At 43.4% G+C, this 23,982-nt stretch overlaps 1 protein-coding gene across 1 annotated transcript in view; it reads left to right on the forward strand.

The window, feature by feature from the left end:
• Positions 1-23,982, forward strand: part of LOC126281686 (furin-like protease 1) — a 1,379,773-nt gene that overhangs the window by 1,121,629 nt on the left and 234,162 nt on the right. The gene's annotated exons all lie outside the window — the stretch shown is intronic.

A 23,982-nucleotide genomic window follows, 5' to 3' on the forward strand; every position in this document is an offset into this window, starting at 1 on the left:
CCTGCTTCGGGCGTGGGTGTGTGTGATGTCGTTAGGTTTAATTATTTCTAAGTTCTAGGCGACTGATGACCTCAGAAGTTAAGTCGCACAGTACTGAGAGCCATTTTTGAACCAATGCGAGGATTATTCCACTTTCTCACTGGTCGTGGGCCCTACCTGACATATTTATGCCGGTTTGGGAAAGGGCTACGCCCGTGTGGGAATGTGGCGTATCAAAGGGTACTCCCGACCATGAAGTTTACGAGTGCCCTTTTTCAATGATGTAGCATCTACATTACGAGATCAACTACCCGACCATGACCTACGACTTACTTACACGAGAAGACACTTTTCAAACTCTGAATAAATTGGATAACGAGGTTTCACGAAAAGTGTTGAAAGAATACCTGAGGGACATTGATTAGTTAACAACCTGAGACATATCAAATGCCAACTGAGTCTAGTGCGCTATTCCCATACCGCCTGTGTGTCAGGTACAGAACTGAGGGGAGTGGGGTACAACACCACCAATATAGGGCAAGCACCGGATATAACATCAAATAGAATTAGTTAGTAGGACTTAGAATTAATAAATTTAGTTAGGAGCCTGCAGCGATTAACATCCTTGGCATGCCCAGTCTCAGGAGCACGCTCATCGGGATTATCTCGATGGGCAATACTCTATAAGAAGGTTTGTATACTGCTGACACACCTGTGACGCTGCAGGAAGTAGAGATTAGTTATAGGTAGGTTTTCTAAGGAAAATACTACTACTAATAATAATTATAAAGTAGTTGCCTATTGTTAATTTAGTTCTGGCTGTAGCTCACTTAAAAAATTGTAATGAGGTGCAATCAATGTTTTGCATAAAGCTAAAGACGCAATAGTCACATAAGGAAGTGGGTTAAGATTGTGTAATTATAAAGTAGCGAATAAAGTTTTTTTTTATTTTTTTAATATAGTATTACGAGTGTTTCGTAGGAGAGGCCTAACCAACCAACAAACTGCTCTGGTGGGAGAGCTGTGCGGCATCTTCTGTAGTGTTGGGGTGGCCGAGCCTGCTACACTGTTGTCGCGAGACGTCTTACCTCTTCCCCCAACCCCACCCCCACCATCACCTCCTTCCCACGCTATCTCCACTGAGAGTGAGTGTCTCCGAGGCCGTCGGCTGCCGTTTCCTCCGCTAACGCGAATCGAACTCGTTCAGAGAAATACGGGCAGTCGGCACGACCCAGCCGCAAGTCACGTGGGATTTACCGTATTTGGTGCCGCGGGGTGGGGGGAGGGGCTTGGAGAAAGGGAACTAAGCTATCGCTTGTCACCCGCAGGCTGCGCCATTACCGTTCCGGGACCAATTTGTCTCGGAGGGCGCGCGCACCGGGCCGGCCTGGGAACAGTGTTCGCGTGTTGTTTCTCTGAGGGCGTGCGGCTGTTCGTCGATGTGCAAAAGACTGTGTGGTTGGAAAATAAAACCCGGTCGCTTTCTTACAGTTTGTGTGTGTGTGTGTGTGTGTGTGTGTGTGTGTGTGTGTGTGTGTGGGCGCGCGCTACATTTTTTTACGATCAAGGTTCGATTACTTCAGTTTCTCAGGAGCGAACCGTTGTATTACTGCGCCGGAAAGAATCCAATCATTTTTACTGCACCCGCCCCCGCCGCCGCCGCGTCTGGAATATAAGACGTGCGCAGCCTCGGAATGCCTCTGTGGACGAGCGAATGCTTTCCCACGCTTGCGCCGCCCTCGTCGTATATTGCACCAGTCTTTTATATATACCTGCCACTTTCGACTTTTGTTCCATTTCGCGCGAATCCATCGGTGTTACCTCGGAGAGAACGAAGTGTATCAGAGCGTGGCAGAAATTGAACAGCGCCGTGGCGCCGTCTTTGGTATTTCTGTCCGCGGCAGGTTTGCTCTAGGAATCTTTCCCTTCACAGCTACGAAAGGACCGAACAGGCGGAATTTTCCGGTTACCTAGAGACAGTGTGCGCCAGGTTTTCAACAACGGAAGCAGACTGTATGTGGTACGACTAAAAAGAAGTGCAATAGTATTCGGCTTAGGAGGGTGCGCTGAAATGTAACGGCTTAAAATTATCAATGCAAAAATTCTTGACGGTCCTAAAATAAAGTTTGGAAGGTAGGAGACGGATACTGGCAGAAGTAAAGCTGTGAGTACCGGACATGAGTCGTGCTTCGGAAGCTCAGTTGGTAGAGCACTTGCCCGCGAAAGGCAAAGGTCCCGAGTTCGAGTCTCGGTCGGGCACACAGTTTTAATCTGCCAGGAAGTTTCAAGGTTTGAAGATGATGACTCCCTTGTGCACGCTGCCAAACAGTGGCTCCAACAGGTTGGTCCAGAATTTTACCGTGCGGGTATACAGGCGCTGGTTCCAAGATGGTGAAGGCAGTTGAGAGGGGTGGAAATTATGTGGAGAAATGAAAATATTGTTCCTAAAGGATGTACTACACACTGTTAAACTTTCAAACCTGTAGAATAAAAGACGGATTAAAAAAAATAGTGTGCATTTCTTTTGGAGTGACCCTGGTATGGAGGATGAGGGATGACAGTGAACCAAGGCGTCGGATTGTTGCAGATGTCGCAGCGCTCCTGTGTCTTCTGGGGTTGCCATGCTGAGGGAGAGGTTGCTCCATGTGTGGATTCACTTTTCTGCGATCAGAAACTCGGTTACACCTTGTTTCTTCACACACCTCCATGCTACATGCTGACATTCGGAGTCCACTAGTGGCAGAGCGTTGCAACTAGCGCAATGAAGCTAGAAAGTCTGTCGACTAATATGCATGACAAGTAATATCTTTGCTGATACTGAGAACAGAGAAAAAAATCATTCGGGGCATTAATTTTCATCAAGTCATCGTTCATTTCAAAATAGAACATTTACTGGCGAAAACTGCCACAGCAAATATTCTGGAATGGATTGAAGCAAATGAAATGCATATAGTTTATGACGTAAGGAGAACACCCCTAATGTGTAATAAATGGTCCAAGAGACCAGGATTCGAACCTTCGACCATAGCGGTCACGCTGTTCCAGACATGAAGCGCCTAGAACCGCTCGGCCACACCGGCCGGCATTTTTGTAAAAACATATAGCACGAAAGCTGAGCGTTTTGTTGTCTGTTACACATGATCGAGAAAGCACAGAACGCACCTAGTAATATCAGCAAGTTGTGAATTAAATAAGGAAGTTAATCGAAAAAATCAGTATGATAACTAAAACGTCATTGCTTGAGCTTGATTAATTCAGAAGATCATACTATTCAATTGAAAGCATTGTGAGGAGAACATTGAAGTTTTTACTCCTTACATGCATACTTCGTTTTCTCAAATTGCTTTCATGTGTGCCTTAATGTATGGAAGCATCTCTCTCTCTCTCTCTCTCTCTCTCTCTCTCTCTCCATCTATCTCTTTCCCTCTCCCTCCTTTTTTGTCCTTGTAATATGGTATTTCTGTATAGTTGGTAGAAAGAAATGTATGGAAGGGAGGATAAATACGATGCACGCAGCACAGAATCGAGAATATGACGAGAGTCACTCCACTTGTTCTCTTTGTGTCCGTCGTCTCCCTTCTACAGCTGTGAAATATCGAGTGTTTTTCATGCGTAAATTTATTTGCGCAACACGTTACACGTCCAGAGGGCTAAATAGCATTAGCTGTTCCGCCGCAAACAACCGAAAGAAAACTTCGTAATTGGGAAATTCATCAGCGTGCAGCTATTACGTTATTCATGAACCGTTTAACTCTTGTTTTCTTGCTGCGGACCGCAGTAATTACGACAAATTAGAGACAAAATACTGAAGTTATGAAGGGCGAAAGTGGCAAAATATGCGTGGGCATTCGTTTACACTACTTTACGGCTACGGGTACGTTTGCGCTAATCCCGTGTGGCGGCTGCCTGTCTCTTACGTGGTGCTAAATTCATTTCAATGGCGCGTTAACGTCAGCGATGCGAAATAAACACAGCACGCACAGTCGCTGCTGTGAAAACATTCTGATTTTTGTACTACTTCGCTTTGATCAAATATCTTTTGGATTTTTATTTCTCGCTGTACGATAATAACCACTATTCGATCATTACGTTTGGCACTTCATATGGACACAAATCTCAAATAACGTTTTATTGTTTTTGTCACTGCATCTGTATTACGCAACACATATTTGACATTTAAATATGCAGGGGTTCGACAAAACTATGGAAACGCCACGAGAAACGCTTGTTCGAACATAAATGCAGATGCTAATTAAGCTTGCAGTTGACTCTTTTGTAGCTGACCACGAAAGGCATCTTTACGATGTCCTCAATACGTTGCAAGTGTCAGCCGTGACCACAACAGTGTTATTTGTAGTTGTGAGTGCATTATGTCGGAGGTAAATGAATTCTAACGTGGGCAAGTTACTGGTGCTGGTATAGTGTAAGCTTTTGGTTTTTCATGAGGTACCGTGTCGAAGATTTATACCGCAGACAAGGAAAGCGGATAAACATCAGCTGCCAAGTCACAACGCGGACAAAGTGTTGCTTGTGACAGATAGTCATTGAAGTGTGGCTGGTGACATACGGTCACTGAAGAGGACTGCGATAAAAAATAGGGAGACGACAGCTGCTTGAACCTTGTCAGCCCCAAAACAATTCGAACGTTGCTCCAGAAGTGTAGTATTTCAGGGCAATCTGGAATTCCAAACCACTCAACTGTGATGCAGATGTCCATAACAGAAAAATATGCTGCCATAAAAATCTGGTCTGCGGGGCAGTGGAAGAAAGTAATTTGGACGGATGAGTCTTGATTCACACGGTTTGCAATTTCTCGCTGAGTTTACGACTGGCGTACTCCGTCACAAGGCTACGATGCACACTGTTTGTCGCCATGAGTGAAATACGGCTGGGACTCGCGGATGATTTGGACAACCATATCGTGGTATTCCTTGGGCCTCAAGGTCATTCTGCAAGGTCTGATTACTACCAAGAATTATCCGAGCAGTGTGGATGATCAGAAACATCCCACGTTACAATTCTTGTTTCCCAGTGGTGATGCTCTGTTGCAAGACGATAGGGCCTTCGTTCGGACATCTCGTATCGTGCAGGATTACGGTCTATTTCGCAGATAATGATGCGTGACCGTTACCCACCTCCACCATCATTATATGAACTTTTAATTTAAATTTAAATTTGTGGTGAGTTCATATGTGACCAAACTGCTGAGGTCATCAGTCCCTAGGCTTACACACTAATTAAACTAACTTAAATTAACTTACGCTAAGGACAACACACACACACACACACACACCCATGCCTAATGGAGGACTCGAACCTCCGACGGGGGCAGCTGCACGAACCGCGACAAGGCGCCTCTGACCGCACGGCTACATGAACTTGACACTATTTTGCAGGAAGAACGAGACAAAGTTCCCTTTAAAACAGAGCAGCTCCTGTACGTAAACGTTCCGAGGAGACTGGAACAGGTTTTGAACTCCAAGACTTTCGCCACAACGTATTAGACATGACAATGTGTTGTGTTCTTTGATGAAGACGAAATGGGAGATACAATACTGCGTGAAGAGTTTGACAGAGCACTGAAAGACCTGACTCGAAACAAAGCTCCGGGAGTAGACAACATTCCTTTAGAACTACTGACGGCATTGGGAGAGCCAGTCCTGACAAAACTCTACCATCTGGTGAGCAAAATGTACGAGACAGGCGAAATACCGTCAGACTTCAAGAAGAATATAATAATTCCAATCCCAAAGAAAGCAGGGGTTGACAGGTGTGAAAATTACCGAACAATCAGTTTAATAAGCCACAGCTGCAAAATACTAACGCGAATTCTTCAGAGACAAATGAAAAACTAGTAGAAGCCGACCTCTGGGAAGATCAGTTTGTATTCCGTAGAAATGTTGGAACACGTGAGGCAATACTGACCCTACGACTTATCGTAGAAGAAAGATTGATGAAAGGCAAACCTACGTTTCTAGCATTTGTACGCTTAGAGAAAGCTTTTGACAATGCTGACTGGAATACTCTTTCAAATTATATTGGTGGCAGGGGTAAAATAAAGGGAGCGAAAGGCTACTTACAATTTGTACAGAAAGCAGATGGCAGTAATAAGAGTCGAGGGACATGAAAGGGAAACAGGGGTTGGGAAGGGAGAGAGACAGGGTTGTAGCCTCTCCCCGATGTTATTCAGTCTGTATATTGAGCAAACAGTAAAGGAAACAAAAGAAAAATTCGGAGTAGTTATAAAAATCCAAGGACTTTGAGATTCGCCGATGACATTGCAATTCTGTCAGAGACAGCAAAGGACTTGGAAGAGCAGTTGAACGGAATGGACAGTGTCTTGAAGGAAGGATATAAGATGAACATCAACAAAAGCAAAACGAGGATAATGGAATGTAGTCGAATTAAGTCGGGTGATGCTGAGGGAATTTAGGTTAGAAAATGATACACTTAAAGTAGTAAAGGCGTTTTACCATTTGCGGAGCAAAATAACTGATGATGGCCGAAGTAGACAAGATATAAAATGTAGACTGGCAATGGCAAGGAAAGAGTTTTTGAAGAAGATAAATTTGTTAACATCGAGTATAGATTTAAGTGTGAGGAAGTCGTTTCTGAAAGTATTTGTATGGAGTGTAGCCATGTATGGAAGTGAAACATGGACGATAAATAGTTTGGACAAGAAGAGAATAGAAGATTTCGAAATGTGGTGCTACAGAAGAATGCTGAAGATTAGATGGGTAGATCACATAACTAATGAGGAGATATTGAATAGAATTGTTGAGAAGAGGAGTTTGTGGCACAACGTGACAAGAAGAAGGGACCGGTTGGTAGGGCATGTTCTGAGGCATCAAGGAATCACAAATTTAGCATTGGAGGGCAGCGTGGAGGGTAAAATTCGTAGAGGGAGACCAAGAGATGAAGGATGTAGGTTGCAGTAAGTACTGGGTGATGAAGAAGTTTGCATACACAGGATAGAGTAGGATGGAGAGCTGCATCAAACCTGTCTCAGGACTGAAGAACACAACAACAACATCGCGTATAAACAGACGCGGAACTGAGCTAGGAAGATCCTTTCGTTCAGGTAAAATTGAAACTACATTTTCGATTTTCCTTTCCTTTCTCTCGTCTCTGGGTCATTAATATTCACGCAGACCGAGATTATGTTCACTGAGTAGCTGGATTATTATTCCAGGAATGACTCGTAAGTAGAATGTCAGCTGGCATCTGCTCCTTCATTGGCCGCGATTCTGCTGTTTAGCTGTTAGAGTACTTTCACAGTTAAGGAAAACCATAATCGCAGGTATGCGAGGAAACGAATTTTTTACTTTACCTCATTTCGTCGTGCCTCGGAGTTACCTTGTGGTAGTCGTATCATAAGCATCTTCATGCTGGTCAAGTCGCTACATTACCTCTGAGAGAATCGACTGGCACCCACTTTTCGACTATCCTATTTAATATTCTCATCGTCTTGAGAAAGATTGCCCTTTATGTTCAAAGCTGGTTGGTAACCTCCGATACGTCATCTCGAACGTCATTCGAGCAGTTTGCTCAAAGTCTCTTCATTTCTCTTCCAACCCAAGACTGACCTGTTGTGTAGGCGTCAGTTTTTTATTTGTATCAGTCCGCCACTGTGCCTAGCGTTCACAGAACTTGCCGACCAAGTGTCTCTTCGTCTTCCCATGACGTAAGTACGGCGGAGCGTATAGTTAGCACTAGGATATCCCAGTGATTAAATTCAGTTTTGAAACCATCACTGCGACTTATTCGTCAAGTTCCATTTTAATTGTACTCCCTAGGAAGAATGTATTCCGCTCCAGTATTCCAAACACGAAGGAAATATTGGCTGCGTCTGGAATCGAACCGGCGTCCTCTGAGTAGGTCAGTCACTAATATTCTCTCAAATAACTCCCTTCCTTGGCCCTTTGCCGAGGCTTTCGGAATGTGCATGTACTCGATAAGCCACTGGATGTTTGTAAGGTGGCGTGGTTTCCAGACCTTCATTTCTTACATACTCCGTCCTCACAACCGTATTCTGCACATCAAGACGCTCCATTAGAACCAAAACTGGATAATGTAGAGTCAATTTTGTATGAATTCATGTAAACGATATGCAAACCTAATAAGTAAATTGCAAGTGTGCACCGAGGTTAAAAACGTTGAGGCTGGCGTACACAGAATGATGGCACAGGAATTTTCGTTCTAAAGAGGAAACTAGCCCACTGGGAAGACCGTCAGTTTAGACGGCTGGGTCAACAACATACCTACTTCGGCGGAAGCGACCGCCCAGTGACAAGACGGCTTTTGCCAGAGCGAAGGGATAACAGTCCCCGTGTTCGGTTTAAAAGCAATTTCCGCTACATTGTGTGGGAGCGCCCAGAAGCATTTTTTCACTGACCGAATGTGTAGTTACGGAGTTCTCACAGGAGGACAGTATATGCCTAATGCAGATGCTACAGATTTCCGCATTGGTCGACTTAAACGAAACGTGATTCTCCCATTTAAAAGAGCAACGCTGGTTGGCGGAATATTTCTGACGCAAAGAGTCAGAGGAGTGAGAAAGACAGCAAATGATATACCCTTGCAACTTTTCCAGAAGAAGGGGCCGTTCCGCGTGTCACTCTTCGAGCGGGAATATGTAACGAGAGCGAGTGCGCTCGTACGTGTACCCAAAGAGGGAGGAACAAAGTCTCTCCTCAGTACTTCACTGGGAGAGCACCTCTATCGATAGCGAATCGGAGTGACACTCTACATTGAGTCACTTGCGATTAAGCGTTGTTCACTGTGTTGGCCGCCACACTTATTGTGTGGTGTGAACACGGACAGAGTAATAGTTAAAGTCCTGAGAGCGAGTATTGAGTGGCATGGCGGTGGACTGTTTATCTGACTGGTGTACCACGCCAATTCTTAGACTAGGGGCGGATAGGAGCCCTTGAATTCATCAAGGCGTAGGGAGAGTTTGATTGGGGAAGGTCAGTCCAGATAGAGACAATTGTGCTACTTGTCAGCAGCGAGCGACACAGGCAGCAGTCGTCGCAGCTGACGGTATTGTGAGCTACAGTGTATGCAAGCCCCATCTGTCCTCCATAACAGTACACTCCATTACATTTCTCACGCGACAGTCTTGACCGCACCAAGAAAAGTTATTCAAGTCGTGTAAGCATGGCTCTCAGCCATTCTGCAGAGTAAATAACATTCTTAAAAAAAAGGAGAAAAGAACCTTTCCATACGTGGTAAAATAATAGCATTCCTATCCATAAGAGGCAATCTACTGTTCCGAAAGGAACCTAGAATTTTTTTTTAATGTAAGAAAAAGTTTCACTTGATTTCTCAGAATTTTTTGCAATAAATATTATTTTTCGTTCGTTTAATGTTTTTCTTACACTAACTAGCAATTCTCCCATAGCCAAGTATTCCACTAGTTACGAAAGAATATAAAGAATATTTTTGTGTCTTTTCTTACAGCGGACGACTCCTGAAGATATTTGTTGCTGAATATTTTTCAAGCAGTTCTTGTTGGTACATTAGGACCGTCTGTCTGACTTCTGTAGTAGTGTGAGGTTGAAATTGTTTCTTGCAGGAGCCAAAAGGTACTTGTTGGATCAATCCATTACGCAACTTGAGGAAATAAAACCCACAAACTCGCATGTTGCACAACGGAAGTGTATGCTGGAAGTTGCTATAGGCAGCTAATAGGCAATGATAAGACATGAAAGGATTTTGCTGTAGGTTATTAAGGAGTTCGAACTAAGACGCTTTTCAAGTCGTTAAGCAAATTGCAAAGAAAAGAAGGGCAAGGAAAACATGTCACTACTGAGAGCTCGCTGGTGGACGAAGCTTGCGGACGCGGCTCTGCATCGTATCTGTGTGGTGGCTGCCTCCCCTGCGTCGCCTCCGTCCTCCCTGCAGGACTCCGGCCAGCAACCCCTCATCTGGCCGGAGGGGGGGGGGGGGGGGCAGGGGAGGGATAATTCTCGCCCCCTGTTCCTTTCCTTCCCTCTGCGGCAGAATAGCCGCCGGCCATTTCTCCAGGGACTCCCTTGCCTGTCGCGACCGCTGATTAAATATCCCCCACTGGGCAGCAGCTGCGCTATCCGGAAACCAACCCTCTGCGAGCCCCTGTGCTTTACGTAAATTCTTCCACTTTAGAGAGGCTTTCACGGGTGATTCACTATTCACAGATTCTGAGCAACGGTCGGTTAATAGTAGGCTTTTCTGTATCAAATACGAACATACATCTCACATTAGAGTTAACGGAGTGTATTTCGCTGTTTAATTAAGTGAGAAATACGGGATAAAAACGAACTTTTATACCATTTTCTTTCGCCATCCTTGTAGCAGTCGTAAAAGTCAGTACTGTTTTCCATATATTTACAACGGAACAGCTGTTCGCAGAAGACCGGGTAAATAAAACCAAAGCGATTCCAGATATTAGCAACGGGTGAATAGCTTGAGTTTAAGGCACGTTTAGCAAAATTTTTACAATAATTTTTTCTCAGACGATGCAACTTGATGAAAATATCCCCACAACATAACAAACATTTTCAGTAACGTAGGAAATGTTCCCGATTCTTGTTTCTGCGTTTGCTATGTACGTGACTATTATTTTCATGTACTTGTGCTCCTTGCCTACTTGTGTATTGAAGTCTCCTAATAAAATACTAATACGTCTTTCTGGTATTTAATTCGTTATTTCTTACGTGTCTTCCAAAGAGGCCCCGACATCTAGATGTTTCTTTCTGTTGATTTCGTTTGTCGGTACTTGAGCACTGATCACCATGTATCTTTTGGTTCCTAATCTGAGCGTTACTGTGAAAATTTTTTCTGATATTGAATTGAAATCTAGGACGTTGTCTGTGACTGATTTGGGTGCTCTAAACTCTGTGCTAAGCGTTGTCGGTGTTCCACTTCTGGCAGCAGACATATCCTCGTTTATGCTGTAAGTTTTTGTGCCTAAGAGGTCTCCGTTTGTGAACGCGTCTCTTGTATTGCAAGGATTTGACCTGAAATTTTTCTAGTATACCCGTAAGCTGTAGCCTAATTGTATCAGCATAGTTGTGCTCAGTGTGTGAACATAGTATTTTTGTTAGAGGCGAAATGTTCCACGATGCTTCTCGGCGACCCTAGGTGCCTTTTTACTGAATTCATCAGGGCTTGGAGGACCAGATTTCGGCTAACAGATAGTTTATAACCAGGTGTACTGCACCTATGTACTGCACCTATCTCTAGTAAATTTATAGTGATTTTCATCAAAAATACATTGCGAATCTTACGGACATAACCAACAATAAAGAACCCCTAGCATCTGTAGAAAGCATCAGCGAACATCTTGTTTCTAACAGAGTTATTTCCCATGATGTAATACATCACCCCTAGACTATTGATGCAAGGACTTTGAAACGCTCTGTAAATATAGGGTGTCTCAGCTGCCTCTACCCATGTGCTTTCTGCAACGCACAAAGCCTTCAAAAGCCCCGCGCATTATTTTCATATTATCTCGCTAGCTATGAGCAAAGTGTTAGTCCTACAGAAAAAGGAATACGGACTTTTTGCAGGAACTTCAATGTAGTTAACGTTTGTATTGCAATTCGTTTTCGCTGGCGGTCAGGGTTTTCGAATTATTTAAGAACGACGTGTTTGAAGGTCACTGTTGCACGTTTTTCTTGAATAATTCGTAAACTACGGCCTCTAGCGAAAATGTATCCCAGTAAAAAATTTAACTAAACTAAATTTCCTCCAAAAGGTGCTGTTTTTTGCTGCAGGACTGATAGTTCGCACGTAGAGAGCGATAGAATGTGAAATTCTTGCACCTGGTACTTCATTGTGTTGTGGGTTGCATAAAAGCCCTCGGCAAGCACAGTTGAATCACCTTATGTAAGACGTAACTTTTCTAGTGCCTTAATTCTGTTCACGCTGCTTCCCCTTTTCCCGCATAGCAGGCGACAAGGTGGTTAAAACAATGAAGTCTTTTTCTCGAAGACAGTGTTTCCACTATATGTTGAAAATGAAATGTCGTGTGACGACGGCCTCCCGTCGGGTAGACCGTTCGTCTGGTGCAAGTCTTTCGATTTAACGCCACTTGATGAAATGATGATGATTAGGACAACGCAACACCCAGTCCCTGAGCGGAGAAAATCTCCGACCCAGCTGGGAATCGAACCCGGGCCCTTTGGATTGACAGTCTGCCGCGCTGACCACTCAGCTACCGGGGGCGGACTCCACTATATAATGAGTGTTATCTTATCTTGCCGCTTAGGGGCCATGATATTTACCGACACTCTTCATGGAGGCGAAAGATATTCTCCTCCTTCTTAGAAGGAACCTACTGACAGAGCTTCAATCGTATACTCTTACTTACCCAGAGCTTAAAAAGTTCATCGAGAGCAACGGATGTGTGCATATAAAACCAAGGAATATTCTTGCAATATAAATTTGCAGCCAACTGAGATAGTGCTAATTGCAGATTATGCGGAGGTACTCTAACTAGAAATATTGTATATTAAAACTCCCAACGGAAGCTGATATTTTGACTTTGAAGTCCTTGAAGCCGGAGAGGCGTTTGGTATTCATTTAACTGATCTGGCAACATCTTTCTCGTCACCTATTCTCGAAGTGGCGTAAATTTCGTAGAATTTCGCAGTGTAAATCAAAGCTAATCTTCATGGATTGGACTAGCTTAAATTTCTACACAAATTCGAGCGCAAACATGAACTTGTACAATTACCCTAAGTAAAAGGACACTCTGTCATCACCCAAGATGAGATGGTAGACCGACTGCCAAAGCCAAGTGTGACACAGAGTCTCAATTGTTACACGAGATTACCTCACAGTGACTTTATTTCTACATTGAAGAATCGGGTCTTCAGGAATGGAAATACTTGCGGTACTCATTCCAGTCGACAAAAGGATGACACTACGCAGAATTCCAGCCTTTTTTGCGCACGAAGGTTTTCGTACAGACTTAATAATCTATATACATAGTTTATCATTCCCGGAAATCGAGAAGCTCGAAGATTTTTACCTGTTGTTGATATCGATACTGGAAAGATAACAAAATACATGACGTTAATGACCGTATCTCCTGGCTGCTTTGCCGTAGAAACTTAAGTGTTTAACAACGCCAAGGAAGCGTGGACCTTAGTATGTGACATAAATTTCAACATGGTACGTCTATCCTTCGTGAGAAAAAGGATTTTAACAGTCACAGGCGAATAAAAAATGGAAAAAAAATCGTGTAATGTAATTGCAAATTAACAAATGTAGAATTTTTCCTTTACTTGTACTGCGGAACGTTGCTTCTTGACAAATTTCATGATTCTAGTCAACAGAAAGAGTGCGAGAATCGAAATTCACACATCTCTCGTTTCCGAGAGTTCCGGAACCAGTACAGAAAATTGGAAAAGATATCAACGTAAACATCATTTCCGCCCTTTTTATTGCTCATGAAAACCACACATTGCATGTTGTACCACCATACAGCGAGACCACCAGATGTGGTTGTCCAGATTGCTGTACATACCGGTACCTCTAATACGCAGTAGCACGTCCTCTAACATTGATGCACGCCTGTATTCGTCGTGGCATACTGTCCACAAGTTTATCAAGGCACTGTAGGTCCAGATTGTCCCACTCCTCAACAGCGATTCGGTGTAGACTCCTCAGAGTGATTGGTGGGTCACATCATCCATAAACAGCCCGTTGCAATCTATCCCAGGCAAGTTCGATAAGGTTCATGTCTGGAGAACATGCTGCCCACTCTAGTCGAGCGATGTCGTTATCCTGAAGGAAGTTGGATTGGGGTGTTTGGGAAGAAGACCAGACAGTGTGGCCATCGGTCGCATCAGCTTAGGCAAGGATGGGGAAGGAAGACGGCCGTGTCCTTTCAAAGGAAACATTACCGCATTTGCCTGAACCGATTTAGGGAAATCACGGAAAACCTAAATCGGACGCGGGATTGAACCGTCGTCCTCCCGAATGAGAGTCCAGTGTGCTACTTACTGCGCCACCTCGCCACCTCGCTCGGTCCTGAAGGAAGTCATTCATAAGTCGTACACGATGGGGGCGCGAACTGTCGTCCATGAAGACGAATGCCTCGTCAATATGCTACCGATATGTTTGCACAACCGGTCGGAGGTTGCCTTTAACGTATCGTACACCCGTTACGGCGCCTTCCATATCCACCAGCGGGGTACTTCGTCCCCACATGATGCCACACCAAAACAGCAGGGAACCTCCACCTTGCTGCATTCGCTGGACAGTGTGTCTAAGGCAGTCAGCCTCGCCAGGTTGCCTTCAAACACGTCTCCGACGACTGTCTGGATGAAGTCATATGCGACACTCATCTGTGAAGAGAACGTAATGCCAATCCTGAGTGGTCCATTCGGCATGTTGTTGGGCCAATCTGTACCACTCTGCATGGTGTCATGGTTGCGAAAATGGACATCACCATGGACGTCGGGAGTGAAGTTACGCATCATGCAGCCTATTGCGTACAATTTGAGTCGTAATATGACGTCCTGTGGCTGCACGAAAGGGATTATTCAACATGGTGGCGTTGCTGTCAGGGTTCCTCCAATAATCCGTAGGTAGCTGTCATCCACTGCAATACTAGCCCTTGGGCGGCCTGAGCGAGGCATGTCATCGACAATTCCTGTCTCTCTGTATGTCCTCCATGTCCGAACAATGTCGCTTTGCTTCACTCCTAGACGACTTGATACTTTCCTTGTTGAGACTCCTTCCTGGCACAAAATAACAATGCGGACGCGAACGAACTGCCGTATTGACCGTGTAGGCATGGTTGAACTACTGACAACACGAGCCGTGTACCTCCTTCCTGATGGAATGACTGGAACTGATCGGCTGTCGAACCCCCTCCGTCTAATAGGCGCTGCTCATACATGGTTGTTTACATCTTCCGGCGGGTTTAGTGATATCTCTGAAGAGTCAAAGGGACTGTGTCTGTGATACAATATCCATAGTCAACGTCTGTCTTCAGGAGTTCTGGGAACCGGGGTGATGCAAAACTTTTTTTGGTGCGTGTATGTGGCATATAAGGCCGTATCTTTTAATTGATTGACCAATAAGCTGACATTTTTACAGTGCCAAGAGATCGTAGACCTTGTATATGATAAAAATTTCAATCTGCTACCGTTCCTGAGAAAAATTATTTTTAGCAATCTGACGGAACGACAGGCAACAAAGTTGTTCTACAAAATTCCGCTTTTACCGTTTGATGCACGGAACCCCAGTTATCTAACTGAAGTGCATCGAAAAATCTTGCGTAAGGTTGGGATAAGAATGTGTTCCCGTACATATCAGAGGGATGAAAGTATTGACTTCTGCGTTACGAGAAAATAGGGTTCATATGGAAGCGGCTAGACAGTCGTTTTTCCCTCTCTTTATTTGAGAGTGGAACAGGAGGGCAAATGACCAGTGGTGGTACAGGATACCCTCCCCCACGCACCTTACGGTGGCTTGCGGAGTATCGATGTTGATGTAGGCATAGATTCAATGAACATCATCTAGATGAATGTGCAGATTCAGCCATGTGATAGTGGCATGCCAAAGTTTCTAAAGTTAGAGGGACATACTTGGTCCTAATCAAAGCACAAATACCTCTACCCACGGCGCTGCGACAATGCTTCTGGAACTACAGCCGGGGGCTATATCCTGCCTAAAATTTTGAAGAAAACGGTTACTCAATTCTAAAGGACTTGTACGAACGCCAATAACACCATCGGATTAACGCCCTGTCTCATGACATCTTTGTCACTTCATTCAAATCTGGGTGTTTTCTGATAAATTTTCGTATTTTCATGTGAACATTATACCTTCTATATGAAGAATTTGAATTTCTTATTTATAGTTAAATGCACATTAAACTATAGCAAGCACAACAGTAATGACTAAATGTACCTCATACTGCTAAATTACGTCATACAAACGCCAACCAAATGAAAAACAAAATGCGTGCTCTATAGGGCTTCAAGCGTCTTATTTATCAGTTTTATAAAGCAAATATTTACATCTCGCTAAACGACTAATTTGCTTACCTTTATCAGCGTCCACAATTCATAAAGTTGGTTGGGTCGTAAAATCAATCTGTTTTAAGCTTTCGTCTTTTTTCTATCTATCCATAAAATAAATTCTTTGCCAAGTTACTTCTGTGTCACATTTGTCAATGTTTCTAAATTTTCACCACTTTGAACCTGAACACAATCACTGACTCAATTCTCGTCTTGTTTTGATCCAAACTCTAAGACTCGGCTTGGAACCTTTCGAATTACTCGTACGAGCCAAAACAACAAAATAAATTTAAGACTGGTCCTTTTGACACACCTTCGCGATGTGGTGGATAATACGTGTGGTACTACTAATGTTATTTCCTCTTCGTTATTCCATTCACGAACGACGAGCAGAAAGAGTGAATGTACATAAACCTCTCCACGATTCGCAACTCCTCCGTGTCTGCTCTTGTAGCTTCTGCCACTGGAATTTATTCACTTTGTGACGCTCTCGCACCGACTAAGCGATCCCATGAGGAAACGCGCCGCTCTTCGCTGGATCTTCTGTAGCTCTTCCCTTGTCTGATGTTATAAAATTTACCTGCTGCAGATGAAACTACTTAATATTTCTATGCATTACATGCCTGTTACAAACACGTACTTCGGAAAACTGTTTCTGGACACCATCTTTGTTTACAAAGTGGAAAATGTCTGTGCGATGTAACACGACAGCGAAAGTAACCTGTGACCACTGGACGCAGCGCCACAGGTTACTCCACATACATCTCAAATTAATGGATACAAATGCAGCTGATGGTGGAGGTTTAAACATGTTAAACGTGTTGTGGAAATTAAAACAAAACAGTGACTGCTAACAATAACATGTTTTTTAATTCTAAATAAAATGAAAGGGAAGAAATCATAGTTAATCACTGTGGTATGTGCTGAGAGTGTGAGATGGTGGAGAGGAGAGCTGGGTGTTTGCGACTGAGGATGTGCAGGGCCGACATATATTTTAAATTTTTTTTTCATTTTTTATTTCTTTTCTCTTTTCAGAAAGTGCATCAACAGTTTGTTAGATGTGGCGCCCATTTAGACGCTCGATGTTCCTTCAGTGAGCACAAAATCGGAAAACCGTAACAAGTTCAGACTTCTTCATAGATTTATTACTGACCATTCCGTTGCGCATTGTCGTAAATGTAAATCGGAAGTGCATTAATGAAAATCTGGTAGCAGTAAATTCTGAAGGTGAGAAAAACACACTCACACTGAACGGATACAAACGAGCGTTCACCGTCAAGTAGCAACGTAGCTAATGTTTCTCTGTGTGGCCAGTTAGTAATACAAATTACAAGCAAACAGCGGCCGGTGTATGTCACACGCATGGTCACTCAAACTCGTGAAAATCATAATTAGTTCTTGAATTAGTGTGACACCATTTCGGATTATGTCAACAATCACGACCAAGTGGGAATAGTTCTTGATGAAGGACTTTATAAAAGAAATGTAAGAACTACAATTGAGAGAAGTGGACTTCGTCGACAACAAATACACGTCGTTTCTTCCTTTAGTACTGCACGAGGTCATCTAAATATATATGGAGACGCTCGTGACATAATCAGCATGGAAAAGCATAAAACTCGTTCATAAAACGAAACACAAAGAACTCGCCTTTTTGAAAGCACTAAAAATGTACAACAGGAATTCTGAGACCACACGTCAATCATAAACATGTCACCTCCAAATTACGTAGGGAATACAAGACGACAACATAGAGAAAGACGACGGCGAACACCATTAAACATACCGACGTACGTACAAGCTCGAACCAAGCTTAGATACAACCAGACAAATATAATACTGTATCAGGCAAAGCTCCCACAAACAACATGTCCACAGATCACGCCACTAGGCGGACATCTAAAGAACAGTGGTTCATCCAGTCTGTCTTTAGTGACTGGTATTGCCAAAAGTACACAGACGAATACCTCCCGCTCATCCTCTCGAAAACATACGAACTATTTCCTCGTCTCGTTGGATGGCCTGTAATTACCACCTGTGAAACTGTTAGACAACAGCTGCAACTTCGTTTGCTAAATCATGAATTGAGGCAGATGTAGATGCACTCTCGGTACGAAGATCATGACCTTATTATGAGCAAAATACTGAAGTAATATATATATCGTTGGCTTATGTGTAATAGCATTAATATGTGTAAACAAATAACTTATTAACGCCACGGTAAGGATTTAGAAGCGTAAGACATGAACGAGGAGAGAACGGAATGGTTTCGCCGACTGCTACTGCCGCTGCTGGCTGGTGGATCCCTGGCCGTTTTGCGCCCCGTTGTCCCCTTCAATATGTCAGCCGAAATGAGTTTTCTTGTTTGTGTCCGACTCTCGAGCCGCAGCGTGCGCGGCGCTTTGCCTATAAAGAGCGCCTCTGAAGGAGAAGTTTCCGCAAAAGAGAATGCGACGCGTATCTCCGCCGCCCCGCTAGCGTTTTATTTGCGACCGGAGTGCAGCTCTAAGAGTTTCTCGCAATTCCGTCCTGCCCTCACTCCTCCATAGCGGTGCTGTGCGGGGCGCCTCTCTGCTAGCCTGGGGCGGTAAAGTCTCCTTAGAAGCCGAAGCCGATAAATCCTTCTCCCTCCCCCTGTCACTCCTCTTCCACCCCTCTTACCCAGTACCACCGCGCCTGCCCTGTCTCCGGTGGAACAACCCGTCTTGCTCAGTGGTTGCAAACAGAATATCTGTATATTGTGTCATCACTACATTAGGGACCATTGCCTACTAATACGAGAAGATAACGAAAAAGTAACAATTCCAAAGTTCTTCACGCAACTCCCATCCGCAGCAAAGTAACACAGTAGGTATTCCAAACTTCGTATAAAGACCAACTGCCGTTATGAGTCACTTAGAACTAGGTACCCTTTGTATAGCGAGTCAGCTTAAACCAATTAATGCGCTACAGGCTGTATACCAAGTAGCTGATTTTCGTAGAATGCTGATGTAATAGTTCCATAATTAAAAATCGTACACAAGCATTTGCTCCACGTAAGGTCCGTCCCTAGGGACTGGAAAGTCGCACAGGTCACGCCAATACATAAGCAATCCGGTGAATTACAGACTGATGTCGATTTGGAGTAATACTCTGTTCGAACATTATCAGTTAGCTCGAAGACAACAATCTACTGACACAAAGTCAGTATGCGCTTAGGAAACGTCATTCTCGTGAGCCGGCCGAGATGGCCGAGTGGTTCTAGGCGCAGCAGTCTGGAACCGCGCGACCGCTACGTTCGCAGGTTCGAATCCTGCCTCGGGCATGGATGTGTGTGATGTCCTTAGGTTAGTTAGGTGTAAGTAGTTCTAAGCTCTAGGGGACTGATGATCTCAGCGGGTAAGTCCCATACTGCTCAGAGCCATTTGAACTATTCCTGTGAAACACGACTATCTCTTTTTTCATACGAAGTAATGAGTTCTATCAATAGATGATCTCAGATTAATTCCTTATTTATAGATTTCCAGATAGATTTTGACCCTGTTCCTCACAAATGGCTTGTAACCAAATTGCGTGCCTATGGAGTACTGTCTGAGCTGTGCATTTGGATCCGTGGTTTCCCGTCTTAAAGATCACAGTCCGTAGCGACTGAGGGAAGATCATCGAAGAAAACAGAAGTTGTATCTGGCGTTCTCTTAGGAAGCGTTAAGCACCTTCTTCGGTACTTAGGCCGTATAAACGATTTATCAGACAATCTGAGCAGCCCTTTCGGTTTATTTGGAGACGCTGCTATTGTCTAGCATCAAGTAAAGTCATCATTAGCTCATAACCAAATTGCAAAAGATTTATGGTGTGAAAAGTTGCAATTGTCTCTACATGATAACGAGTGAGAGTCATCCGCATGAGTATGAAAAGTATTCTTTGAAATTTCACGATAAATCACAGAAGTTTAAAGAATGTAACGTCAGTTACGCACCTAGGGATTACAATTATGAACAACTTACATTGGAAGCATCAAACAGAAAATGTAGGTGAAGGCAAAACCAAAGGATGCGTTTTGTCGGCAGAACACGTAGAAAACGCAACAAATATACTTATGTGTCTGCCTACATTATGCTCGTCCGTTCTCTTCTGAAATATTGCTGTGCGCTGTGAGAGCATTACTAGAGAGAACTGGCAGAGGACACCGAAAAACCTCAAAGATGGGCAGCTCGTTTTGTATTATCGCGAAGAAGGGGGGAGAGGGTAATGGATATGATATATAAGTACAGATGTCAGTCACTAAAACAGAGGCGTTTCTCGTTATCACAAAATTTCAGCGACTGTTTTCTTGTCTCAATGTAAAAGATATTTTGTTGACGTCCACCTACATAGAGAGAAATCAACGTCGTAATAAAATTCTAACATTCTGCGTAGTGTCTGTTCGTTCTATATCGTGTTTCCCTACCATTTTCGCGCAACGACGCTTTGAGCGTTTTTTTTTTAGGGAATCGAATAGTTTGAACCTGGGACCTGTTGCTGGTAAGGAGACGCCAGACCACACATGACATGTAGAATTCAGAAGAGTTCAGTGAGACTAGCGATGATATAACCAAATACTAAATGATCTCAGCGTCAGCTCCACTGCACTCCCTGTAAAAGAATCTTAATACTAACTAAATTTAGTGGAAGGGGTTCAAGGCTTTCCTATTTTTAGTTAGCTGGTAAAATAACGTCGAAAAAGCAGTTAAGTTTACCATTGGAAATTTTATTCTATTCACAAAATATTGTTTATAAATTGCACTTTTGATAAAAGGAAATGTTTTAATACAGGATGGTAAAAACCAACTGCGTTCAACAAAAATGTGAACGAATATTCCCTGACTGGGTTTCCAAGTTCTACAATGGATTGAATGATGACCTATGCCATATCACATCTATAATCTAGTTTTAAATTAAGTTTCACAAGACATAAAACTATCAAAATGGTCTACAGTGACCATCAATTATCTTTAATTACTTATCTAACTTGTCGTAAATTACAGTGGCTGATGTGGCTTCTCAATAACTATATAACAGAAAAATCACCGCGTTTCTGATTTTTACTTCAAGTGGCAAATGTGAACACCATGAGCTTTAATTTACGATCGACACTAGTATTACGCAAAAAGGGGGTGTAACAGATGAGACTTCTCCAGTTCTGAGTGAAGCTTTATGCGCTGTTATGCGGCATTGCGTGGGTTAATTACCTTGTCGGTGTTCGTCAGGGGGTGGCGGGCAACACAGTTCCGCCCACCTCGCCGTCTCGGAAGCAACTCTCTCCTAACTTCTCCTTACTACAATTTTCCGAAGTTGGCTTAAAAAAAAAAACTATTTGGCTGTGTTTTCATCTGACCAATCAGGGTCTCAATGTTAACCTTAAGCTCCGCCTACAAAAATTGTGTCTATCCAATGAGAAACTTTATACTTTTCGTGGTGGGGCAATGTTTTTAATGTTTGCAACATAACAGAGACGCGAAAAAATCTCACGCTAAAACTTGCAGCTGGTGTGGTCCTTCTAGTGTTATCGTAAGATCTATACTGTTCTTCTGGAGGGCTCTATCTTTTAACATGGGCTGCGGGGTGGTCCTGACGTAACAGAGGCGCGGAAAAGTCTCACGCTAAAACTTGCGGCTGGAGTGCGGTCCTAGCGGTTTGCTGGAGATGTGGGTGTTTCTGTTCTCGTTTCTCCCCTCGGAACTGCGTCTGTCTCAGTGGGAAGGTATGACATGCATTTAGGCATTCTTGTGTTGGTCTGTGGTATTCTATTTGCTCACTCGTTAACTCGTATTACTTTGGTTAATTTGATGTCACGATTTATTCTGAGCTACGTGACATACTACTGGATTTGCTTATCATTTCACGGTTTTCATGGAAGGTGTTGGATTTGCCTGACACCTTACAAAATACGAGAAATCACAGCTCGCACAGAAAGATTTAAGTGTTCGTTTTTCCTATGAACTATTCGAATTGGACGGTAGATAGGTATGTGGATTATAATTTAAGCAGGGGCCAGCCACAAACATGGCTTGAAGTGTAAGTAAAACCATTACTGGTTTCTGACTTATTACTAAGCCATCTGAGGACAGCTCACAGAAATTTCCTTGCTTTCCTGTTGGGCCTCGTTTTGTACTCGTTCCTGGTTCTGTTCACTAAGATAAACAGAGTGTTTGATGAACTTAAGACAGATGTTTTCTTTTTCCGCTTCCACAGAAACATTCATGCAGTGATTTTTAATGATAATAGAACATTAAATGTGGCGAAAACTTAGGTGGCTTATATTTCTGTGGGACAAATCCGTCGTGTATTTGTGTTATCGATTTTAACACATTTTTGCACATGTGCTACACTGATGGCCCAGACATGGACGGAAGGACGGGGGGGGGGGGGGGGGGGGGTGGTTTACCCTAGCGAAGATGTGGGTTGCAGGCGGGGAAATACATTGAATATACGACTTTGACAATAGGCGGAGTATTGTTACGCAGAAACTGTAAACGGCTATCCCGAAAATGGAGAAGCAGGTCGGATGTTCACGTGCTACTGTCGTATGAACTGAAAGAGGTAGGAGGACAGTGAAGCTACCATTAGGCGCTAAATGGTTGCACGTCCACAACTCCTCACAGAATGTGGGTTTCGGAGGCTTGTCTGCTCTGTAAAGTAGGATAGATAGTGGCATCTCAGCCGAAAGAGCACAAGGCTGGTTCACGCACAAGTTTTTCGGAGCACACCGTTCGTCGTACGTTGCTAAACATTGAGCTCCGCAGCAGACCACCCCTACGTGTTCACATGTTGACCTAACGACATCGTCAATTGCCATTGCATTGGGCACGCGACCATCGAGATTTGACCGAAATGTGTCGGCTCTTAGGGTGAATGACATTTTGGCTACACTAGGTCGATGGTCGTTGAACCGTAATTTTACTTTCAAAATCATCTCTTAAATTCTTTACTTTATTTACCAGCGATTAACCAAGAACAAAACACATTAAATCACACTAGGTGAGCTTGGAAGTAGTTGTCAGGAAGCAATTGATGGAAAATAAAATTAACTTTAACAAATGTGAATTTTATTCCTAGAAGCCTTTTCAAAACAGATTTAAAATTACAATCAGAAATCACCCTCTAAATATCAAGTTACAATTATTCAGAGGCAGAAAAACATTTTTCTTTAGAGTAGGAGCCTTCGGGCTGAGAAGCTTCCGCCCCCTTTCAACACGGCTGTAGTCACGACCGCTCACAACGACCTCTGAAGAACTACACTGGTGCAAATCTGCAACAGACCACTTTAAATTAAAAAATTTAACAACTCACACAAACACATTAACTATGCACCCCGTAAGAGGGATGGAAATGGTACAAACATTCACACTAAGAAATTATTTGCCACCAAAAGTGCAATTTGTTTTTAAAAGGGCTCTTACGGTGGAAGCGTGGCAACTTTATAAAAATGACTATTTAAATAAAACGCATGAAATCCAGAGTTACATAAGGTGTAGAACACAGCGAATTACGTAACCTGTGCGTATGTACCTAATGCCGCCTACTTCCACAAACGTACCAACAAACTGTCGGATCTCTGATACGCACAGCCAATGATGTATTTCGTTCCGAAGACGGAGAAACAGGCTATTAAGTAAGCAGGTGGTCATTATGTTTTGGTTCATCAGTGTTTGTAATTGTTCTTTAATCCTATCGGAAATGCCTTAACATACACCTTTCTATGGTTTATAGCAGCACACACGCTCCACACTTAAAAAATGTGGCCCAGCTTGAATTCAAGGAAAAAAAATTGCTTCAATAATGTTTACTAGAGATCTTTACTACTTGTTCGTAGGGTCTTAGGTGCCTGTCACTTTCATACCTGAGGGAGAAGCGGAGAATTTTCTGTGGCGTTGTTAATTATGCAATGCGTGTAAGTTATTCCTATGGTGATTATGGCACCACATTATAAAAATACGCCTGCGACTCAGTTGCGGTCCAGAAC

Source organism: Schistocerca gregaria, chromosome 7, assembly GCF_023897955.1.
Source record: "Schistocerca gregaria isolate iqSchGreg1 chromosome 7, iqSchGreg1.2, whole genome shotgun sequence".
NCBI lineage: Eukaryota > Metazoa > Arthropoda > Insecta > Orthoptera > Acrididae > Schistocerca > Schistocerca gregaria.